This window comes from Macaca fascicularis, chromosome 6 (genome assembly GCF_037993035.2).
Source record: "Macaca fascicularis isolate 582-1 chromosome 6, T2T-MFA8v1.1".
NCBI classification, from domain to species: Eukaryota; Metazoa; Chordata; class Mammalia; order Primates; family Cercopithecidae; genus Macaca; species Macaca fascicularis.
The window spans coordinates 180,558,080-180,567,128 of NC_088380.1; the positions used below are offsets into that span (position 1 = coordinate 180,558,080).

A 9,049-nucleotide genomic window follows, 5' to 3' on the forward strand; every position below is an offset into this window, starting at 1 on the left:
CTATGGGTTTTCTCAAGTGCATCTTGACAGTTGGGTCCTGTGCTGAGACCTTGGAGCCCCACCATGGGCTCTGGAGGGTCCAATTTTTGGCTATACCCTCAGTTGCCAGCACAGGGCCAGAGTCGATGTCCAGAAACTGGGCATGCCTATGTCCAGTGGATGAACAGAGTCAAATTCCTGTAGCAGGAGCAATTGGGAAGTAGTTAAAAGCATGACTCAGGAGTCAGGAGTTGATGACCTGGGTTCAAATCTCAGCCATGACACTTTCTCACTCAATGAGAGACAGAGCACGTTTCTTACCCTCTCTGGGCTCCAATTTCCTTAAGTACCAAACAGATGATACTGGTAGTTATCCCATGGGGATATTGTGAAGACAGAGTGAGACAATGCATAGAAAGTGCTGGCACTCCATAAGGGCGCAACACTCTAACATCAGAGCCCATGGCTCCAGCACCTGCTCAGGGCCTGGCCACAGCAGGCACCTGGTAGGTGCTTATTAGGTGAGCAATGAACTCATGTGAAAAGCGATGCCACCTTCAACCTCCCTCTCAGGCCATCCAGTGTCTTCTTCAGTTGAGACCCCTCCAACACCTCCCTTTGCTGCACCTGCACTGCCACCCTACCCTGAGCTATAGCTACATCCTGGCATGGTGTGCTGGAGAGAAGGGCGGAACCACATTGATTTGGTTGGCTTGGTCAGAGAGTTCATTTGGCAAGCATGGTCCTGTTGCCTACTCTGCGAGCAGTGTGAAACTGAATTAAGGAACAGAATCCCAAAATATCGGGGATCATCACAGACTCTCTCAGTTGGGAGGAGACATTCAGGCTTTTCTCCTTCAAGGACGGGGAAACTGAGGCCCAGCTTGGGAAGCAGACTTGCAAATTGATGGTAGAACTGGGACTCACTCCTTGACGCCTTGGCTTCCAGAGCTGCAGCCCTAAAGGGAGTGCTGTCCTCAGAAAGGAAGCCTTATTGTGTCCTGAGAAAAACTCAGGTCATACTTGGAGAGTTTTAATTTGTTTAAAAAGGCTATGACCGGCCGGGCGCGTTGGCTCACGACTGTAATCCCAGCACTTTGGGAAGCCGAGGCGGGCAGATCACTAGGTCAAGAGATCGAGACCATCCTGGCCAACATGGTGACACCCCGTCTCTACTAAAACTACAAAAAAACAAAAACAAAAACAAAAACACATTAGCTGTGTGCGCCTGTAATTCCAGCTACTTGGGAGGCTGAGGCAGGAGAATCATTTGAACCCAGGAGGTAGAGATTGCAGTGAGCCGAGATTGCACCACTGCACTCCAGCCTGGTGACAGAGCAAGACTCCATCTCAAAAACAAAAACAAAAACAAAAACAAAGCTACAACCACCTCCCAGACAACCTTAAAAATGAAAACAAACAGAAACAAAAGCAAAAAATCTCTGATTGGCATAAACAACAAAGAAGTGGTAAACGGGGGACTGGCCGAGTCCGGTGTCCCCTCTCCTTCAGTTCCACCCTGCTGGGGTGCCACCAGCACTGACCCCGACCCGAATCCCTCACCCCCACAAGGCAGCCGTGGTTGTGGCGTTGCAGCTACACGTCTACACACCATTTCTTCCAGGCTTTTCTAGAAGTCTCCAGTCAGCCTCCCTTGCATCTCCATTGCCTAAATTGGGTCTCGTGCCCATTCCTAAGTCAGCCCTCGTGGTTCCTATTGGCAAAGACTAGGTTAACATATTTCTCCTTTCAACAAATATTTATTAAGTGCCTGCTATAGGCAGCATACCTGTGAACAAAATAGAAGAAAATTCTAAAAATTGACATATTCTAGCAGGAGGATACAGACAAAAAACAAATAAGTAAAATATGCAATACTGTTAGATGTGATCAGTGCTAGGGAGAAAAATACAGCAGGGAAGGGAGAAGGGGAGTGCACGTGGGGGAAGTAGCGATGTTAACTAGGGTGGTCTAAGCAGAGACCGAGGGAGGTGAGGGAGTCAGCCATGAGGGCATCGAGGGGAAGAGAATTCCAGGCAGTGGCAACAGCAGTGCAAAGGCCCTGAGGAAGAAGTATGCTTGGTGTGTTTCACAAACAACAAGGAAGCCAGATGACTAAAGCAGAGTGAGGGAGGGGATACTGTGGGAGAGGGGTCAGGGAGGTAAGTGGGGGCAGGAGCTATGGCCCTTAAGGCCCTTGGTGAGGATTCTGGCTTCTACTTTGTTCGTTGTTTTGTTTCTTGAGATGGAGTTTTGCTCTTGTCGCCCAGGCCGTAGTGCAGTAGCACCATCTCCGCTCACTGCAACCTCCGCCTCCCAGGTTCAAGTGATTCTCATGCCTCAGCCTCCTGAGTGAGTAGCTGGGATTACAGGTGCCTGCCACCTGCCCGGATAATTTTTGTATTTTTAGTAGAGACAGGTTTTCACCACGTTGGCCAGGCTGGTCTCAAACTCCTGACCTCAGGTGATCTGCCCGTCTTGGCCTCCCAAAGTGCTGGGATTACAGGTGTGAGCCATCATGCCCGGCCTCTACTTTGACTTAGATAGGAGGTTCATGGAGGATTTTGAATGCAGAAATGTCCCAATCTCATTTAGGCTTTAAAACAGAGGTGTTTAATCTTGGCTGCACAGTGGAGTTACCTGGAGAGCTTTTAGAAAATACAGATGCCTGGGGCCCACCCACAGAGGTTCTGATGTCATCAGTCAGGGATAGGGCCTGGGAATCAGGATTTTTAATAGGCACAGGAGAGTCTACGTGCAGATGAGGTTGAGAGGCATGGGTCTATGTGCCGAGGACTCCCAAATCCTTATCTCTGACTCTCGACTCATGACTCTCTGTTGATGTCCATATTTTGATGTCAGCTTCCAAATTAGGTCTCCATTTGGATGTCAAATCATCATAATAATCATCTCCAATTTAATTGAACCTCAATCTGATTCCTGACCCCTCCCCAAGCCTGTTCTTCCTATGTCCTCTGTCCAGTTCCACAGGCCAAAACCTTAGTGTTATCCTTGATTCCTCTGTTGCTTTAATACCTGACATCTGATTCTTTAAAAGACCCTGCTCACCCTACCTTCAAACATACCCAGAAAGCACAGCCACTCACACATCCACGGCCCTGCCGCTACCCAAACCGAGGTCCTCGTGACCTCCGGGTCTTCTAGCCCCTGCCTCCAGTGGCACGTCTCAAACCTGGCTTCTGTGGATTCACGTGGAGAGCTTTAAAAACTGTGGATGCTTGAGTCCTCAGAGTCTGATACAACTGGTGGGGTGCAGTGGGGCATTGAGAATTTTATAAGCTCACCAAGTGGTTCCATTGTGCAGCCAGAGTTGATGAACCTCTGATAAGGATGGTATTTAAAGAGAAGGATCTGGCAGTGACCACCTGGGGAGAGAATACAGCTAGAGAAGCAAAGAGGTCAGAGACTGAGCACAGGCTGACTCTGCGACCTGCAGAGGCAGGGAATGAGGTGGACCCAGGAAGAGACAAAAAGGAGACAGACCCAATCATTGCCGCAGGGGTGGGAAGGACCCTTGACCAATCAAAGGCACTGCTTGAGCTAAGGTAGAAAAATCAGCTTCCCTAGGGCCCAGGGCAACATGGAGGAAGAGAGAACGGATACCTGGATCGGCTTCTCCTGGGGAAAGGGAAGGAACAGGAGGGATGTTGGGTGGTCAAAAAATATATACTAAACCAATAAAGATGATAATGGTAATGAAAATAAAAATAATGCTGAGAGAGAGAGAGAGAGAGAGAGAGAGAGAGAGAATCTTCCTCTTCTTATGAAGCCACAACTCGTACTGCATTAAACCCCCACCCTTATGATCTTATTTAACCTCAGTGACCTCCTAAAAGCCCTAACTTTTGACCACACCTAACTGCAAGGGAGCCTAGAAAATGCAATTCAGCTGTGTACTCAGGAAGCCAAGGAGCGCATGGCTATTGTTGAAAGCAGTGCAAGAAGCGGGTGGGAGGGTACCCCAGATAGATGGATCACTGTGTGCCAAAGTCTGGAGGAATGCCAGCAAGGTGAACTGGGGCACCGCCACTTGCTCAGCTGTCTGGCCCTGGGTGTAGGAGTGGGGAATGGTGGGAGGGAAGTGACTATGTTGGGCAACAAGATTTCCTGGCCCTTAATTAGCCAGGTGTGGTGCCCTATGCCTGTGGTCCCAGCTACTCAGGAGGCTGAGGTGGAAGGATGGCATGAGCCCAGGAGGTCAAGGATGCAGTGAACTGTGATTGCATCACTCCACTGCAGCCTGGGCAACAGAGTGAGACCGTGTCTCAAAAAAAAAAGGAAAAGATTCCCTGGCTCTTAAAGAGGGTCATAGGCAGAGCTCATGCTCAAGACCATCACTCAGGGGTAGCTTGGCTCAGTTTCTTCCAACTTAGACAGTCGAGTATTCTTTTTTTTTTTTTTTTTTTTTTTTTTTTTTTTTTTTTTTTTTTTGAGACGGAGTCTTGCTCTGTCACCCAGGCTGGAGTGCAGTGGCCGGATCTCAGCTCACTGCAAGCTCCGCCTCCCGGGTTCACGCCATTCTCCTGCCTCAGCCTCCCGAGTAGCTGGGACTACAGGCACCCGCCACCTCACCCGGCTAGTTTTTTGTATTTTTTAGTAGAGACGGGGTTTCACCGTGTTAGCCAGGATGGTCTCGATCTCCTGACCTCGTGATCCGCCCGTCTCGGCCTCCCAAAGTGCTGGGATTACAGGCGTGAGCCACCGCGCCCGGCCGACAGTCGAGTATTCTGTGAACGTATGGTTTCAAAGGATTCTTGAAAACACTGTAACCATTCATTTATTAACAGGGAACATGCTCATATTGTTCCACATTTGAAAAGTGAAACGAGTCAGTCATGACAAACCCCCTCCCACCCTGTCTGTCAGGCACACACTCCTCCTCCTCCCTCAAGGCAGCCAATGCTTTCAGTTTCATGCATAATCTTGCAGTGATGTTTTATGCAAATATAAATTTTACATATATATCCATTCTTCCCTTCGTCCAGTTTTGCACGAATTGTAGCATGCTGAACATAGTATCCTGATCCTTATTTTTGTCTGAGATTTTTTTCATGGTGATATGTAAAGAGCCTTCTCCACAACGTAGAACTCCACTGTATGGCTGGATCACCAGGATAGTCCCCTGTTGATGGACAGTTAGGTTATTTCTAATTTATAAATAACCTTGCAATTAAGTTTGCATATGTCACTTCATGCAGGGATGGATCTATTTGCAGGATAAACTCATAGGAATAGAACTTCTGGGTGAAAGGGTTATACTCTTCTAGCATAACTGGCTATGAACCGCCAGGCCACTCCACATATCCTTCTTCTGTCTGAGTCCCTCCCTAGTCCCACCCAATGATGCAGACCTGGGCGACAGTCCTGAGGTGCTGAGCCCAGCCATGTGGCCCCTGGCATGGTTCCGTGCCCCTTGGAAGAGGGCAGTGCCCAGAGTGGTCTCCTCAGATTCTTGGCTGGAGACGTCTCAGCGAGGTCATCCCGTGACCCCCCTGCCCTGTGGTCTCACATCAAGGACAATTGTTTCCCTGCCTCTCTTCAACCACCAGCCCAGCCCCATTCCTACCCCCTCCTCCAGTCCCACGACTTCACCCCTTACCCCCAGAACAGAGGTAAAGCCCGCAGAAGGCCAAGGCAGCACTGTGATAGCCAGAACAATGTTCCCTCCAAAGACATCCATATCCTAATCCACACAATCTGTGACTATGTTGCCTTACATAGCAAAAGAGACTTCAAGATATGAAGTCAAGGATCTCGTGATAGAGAGATTATTCTGCATTATTTGGCTGAGCCCAGGGTAGTTGCTAGGGTCCTTAAAACATGGAGAAGGGAGGCCGAAAGTGAGAGTCATAGAGAGTCTGGAAGATGTTATGCTGCTGGCTTTGGAGTGGAGGGAAGGGTCGTGAACCAGGGTATATGGGTGGCTTCTAGAAACTGGGAAAAACAAAGGTATGGCGTCTCCCCTAAAGCCTCCAGGAGGAATGCAATCCTGCTGACACACTGGTTTTAGCCCAGTCAGACCTATTTTGGACTTCTGACCTTCAGAACCGGAAGGTAATAAATTTGTGTTGTTTTCAACCACTAAGCTCATAGTAATCTTTTACAGCAGTAACAGGAGACTAATTCTGTTAGTCCCCGAACCATCCCCGCAGGAGCCCAGTGCTACTTCTCTCCTGCCTCCTGAGCTGCCTTCCTTCTTGCAGAAGGCCTGGCTTCAAATCCCTGTTCTCTTTACCTACTGGGTGCTTTGGGGCACATACGGCATTCCTTTGAGCCTCGGTTCTCTCATCTGCAAAATGCAGCTCATGATCAGACTGTCACAAGGTTGCTGGGAGGTTAAATGAGATGATGCTTGTGAAATCTCTTAGCAACCGTGCCTGCCATGAAATCGGCGCTTGATATTTTTAGATGTTGAGCATAATTCTGAAACTTGCAGTTGTGCTCCCAGAACCTACTCCTGCTCTGGCCCTGGCTAGGGCCCTCGCTTCCCCTGCGGAGATGGCCCCCTTTCTGCAGTGCTTACACCCAGCAGTGACCCTCCGGGAGGCAACTCTCTCCTGCAAACCAGCCCCAAGGAGCCAGGACCCTGAGGTGCTGTCCTCAGCAAAGAGGAAACTCAACCCAGGTTCAAATCTTTTTTTTTTTTTTTTTTTTTTTTTTTTTTTGCCACTTCCCAGCTTGGTGGCACTGGGGGACTTATTCCACCACTCTGAGCCTTGGTTTCCCCCTTTGTAGAATTCCCACAGTGAGCCCCAGCCCAGGAGGTTGGCCCAGGAGTGTGCTCACGAGTGGACACATAGCAGGTACTGGAGAAACAGCTTCAGAGCACTGCCTTCGCAGCCAGGACCAGACCCAGACTTGGAGGACCCTGGGACCCACACAGTGTGTAGCCCCCTCTTTAAGAAGGAGCATCTGAACTTACAAACGTAATTCTGATGGGGCCTAGGCCAGGGAGGCGTCCTGAGGCCTGACCTCCATTTGCTTCTGCTCTCTGCTCTCAACCCCTCCTTCTCCGTAATGACCGGGCCAAACATGTTTCAGAAATGTCCCTCCCAACCTGCCTGAACCAGCCCCAGGAGCCTGAGATTTTTCTGAAACTGTCAGAGGCGGTGACCACCTTAGCCTCCCAGCAGGATCCAAGCTCGCTTGGTAAGTGAGCAAGACTTTTGATGGAACAAAGGCAAAATCTCTATCTGATGAGATTAGCTCTTTGGAAAAGAGCGCACAGTTCATCAGTTCGTCTCTACCTTGCTCGGACAGTAGAGATGCCAGATTAAAACAGCAACAACAACCAACAAAACCAAGACATATGTGTATATATATGAATTCAATTTAATTTGAATTCCAGATAATGAATAATTCTTTAGTATAATTATATCCCAAACATTGCATGAGACATTTAGCTGGATGTGCTGCATTTTGGCTGGCAGCCCTGTCTGTTGGAGACACAGCCACGTGGCTGTTCAGATTCGGGGTGTGTTCTGCAGAAGTGTTGCTGCTTTGAGAAGCATCTGGGGGCCCTTGAACTTCAGCAGAAGAATAACCAGTGGCAGAGGGAGGGATAGGGGAAGCTGCCCCCAGGCAGGTTGGTGAGCGTTTAACACCTGTGGCCAGAGCCAGGTGGTCAGGGCCTGAAGTGTAGCCTTAAATGAGACTTGTAGCCACCCCCAGAGCAAGTGTTGGCACACCCATTTCTGCAGATGTGAAAGCCAGAGCCCAGCAGGAAAGGAACACCTTGTGAGCACCTACTATATGCTGGCATTTTACACGCATTCGCTCATAGTTAAGAGTGGGCAGATTTTGCAGTTGTTGCTATTAATGTAATCCAGGCGTCAGAGAAGCACGATATGAAAAATGAGTCTTTTTCCCCACGTTTGAGAGCGCTCCACCTCTCAAACCTCTCAGCGATTCCTCAGCCTCAGCACTATTGGCATCTTGGACCAGACTTTTCGTTTTTCTTTTTTTTTTGTCGTGGGCTGACCTGTGCACTGTAGAATGTTTAGAAGCATTCCTGGCCTCTAGCCACTCAGTGCCAGTGGCACCCCCACCCCTTCTATCTGTGACAACCAAAAACATGACTCCAGACATTGGCAAATGTCCCGTAGGAGGCAAAATCGCCCCTGCAAGAACCACCGCTCCAGAATGACTGTTAATCATTTTCTGAAAGGAAAATAAATATTTGAACCCCAAAATCACTAGGCCAAAGGAAAAAGTCAAGCTGGAAACCGTGTCGGGCAAACCCGCCACCCATTTTCTTCCCGAATAAGATAGCTACAAAGATTTTTTAAAGCTACATACCTTCCTCACAATTTTCCCACAGGGAAATTCCTTGTGGGCTTCAAGATCTTCACCCTAAAGCAGTTCTGTCGAATTGCATCCTGGCAATGTCAACCAACAGCCAGTCTTCACAGCTGCGGGACAGAAGGTCACCCCTCTGCTCACCTGAAACAAATGCCTGTCTGATTGCTTCCTCTGCCCTATTGTTTATGTAAAAATGCTGATTCACTGAGCCAGCCTAAGGCATAAGTGACTATTCTTCTACGCCCCCACCCCCCACCACCACATGTAAATTGTGTATTCAGTGAAAGGCTGATTAAAGACTCAAAAGAATGCGACTATTTGTCTCTTGTCTACCGATGACCCGGAAACCCACCCCTTCCACCTTGCTGTACCGAACCAATGTGCATCTTACACATATTGATGGATGTTTCATGGCTCCCTAAAATATATAAAAGTAAGCTGTATCTCGACCGCCTTCGGGACAAAGAATTTTTGGCAAAAGGATTTTTGGCCTCAGGACCTCCTGAGGCTTTGTCACGGGTGCGTCCTTAACCTTGGCAAAATAAACTTTTTACATTGATTAAGATCTGTCTCAGATACTTTGGGTTCACACTTCCTTGAGAATATGTTTAGAATATTTTGAAGCACATGTGTATGCCTTCAAAAAACAAAACCAAACAACGAAAAACAAGCCAAGGCCAGGCGCAGTGGCTCACCCCTGTAATCCCAGCACTGTGGGATTACAGGATCTCTTGAGCCCAGGAGTTTG

The 9,049-nt window shown here is 48.7% G+C and overlaps 1 long non-coding RNA gene across 1 annotated transcript; it reads right to left on the reverse strand.

The window, feature by feature from the left end:
* Positions 1–4,759: 4,759 nt before the first annotated feature.
* On the reverse strand, positions 4,760–8,499 carry LOC107130117 (uncharacterized). Its single transcript, XR_001491752.4, has 2 exons — positions 8,299–8,499; positions 4,760–5,122 (listed from the first exon to the last, which is right to left on the reverse strand). It is a non-coding gene; the product is annotated as an uncharacterized lncRNA (long non-coding RNA).
* Between the last annotated feature and the right edge of the window lie 550 nt (positions 8,500–9,049).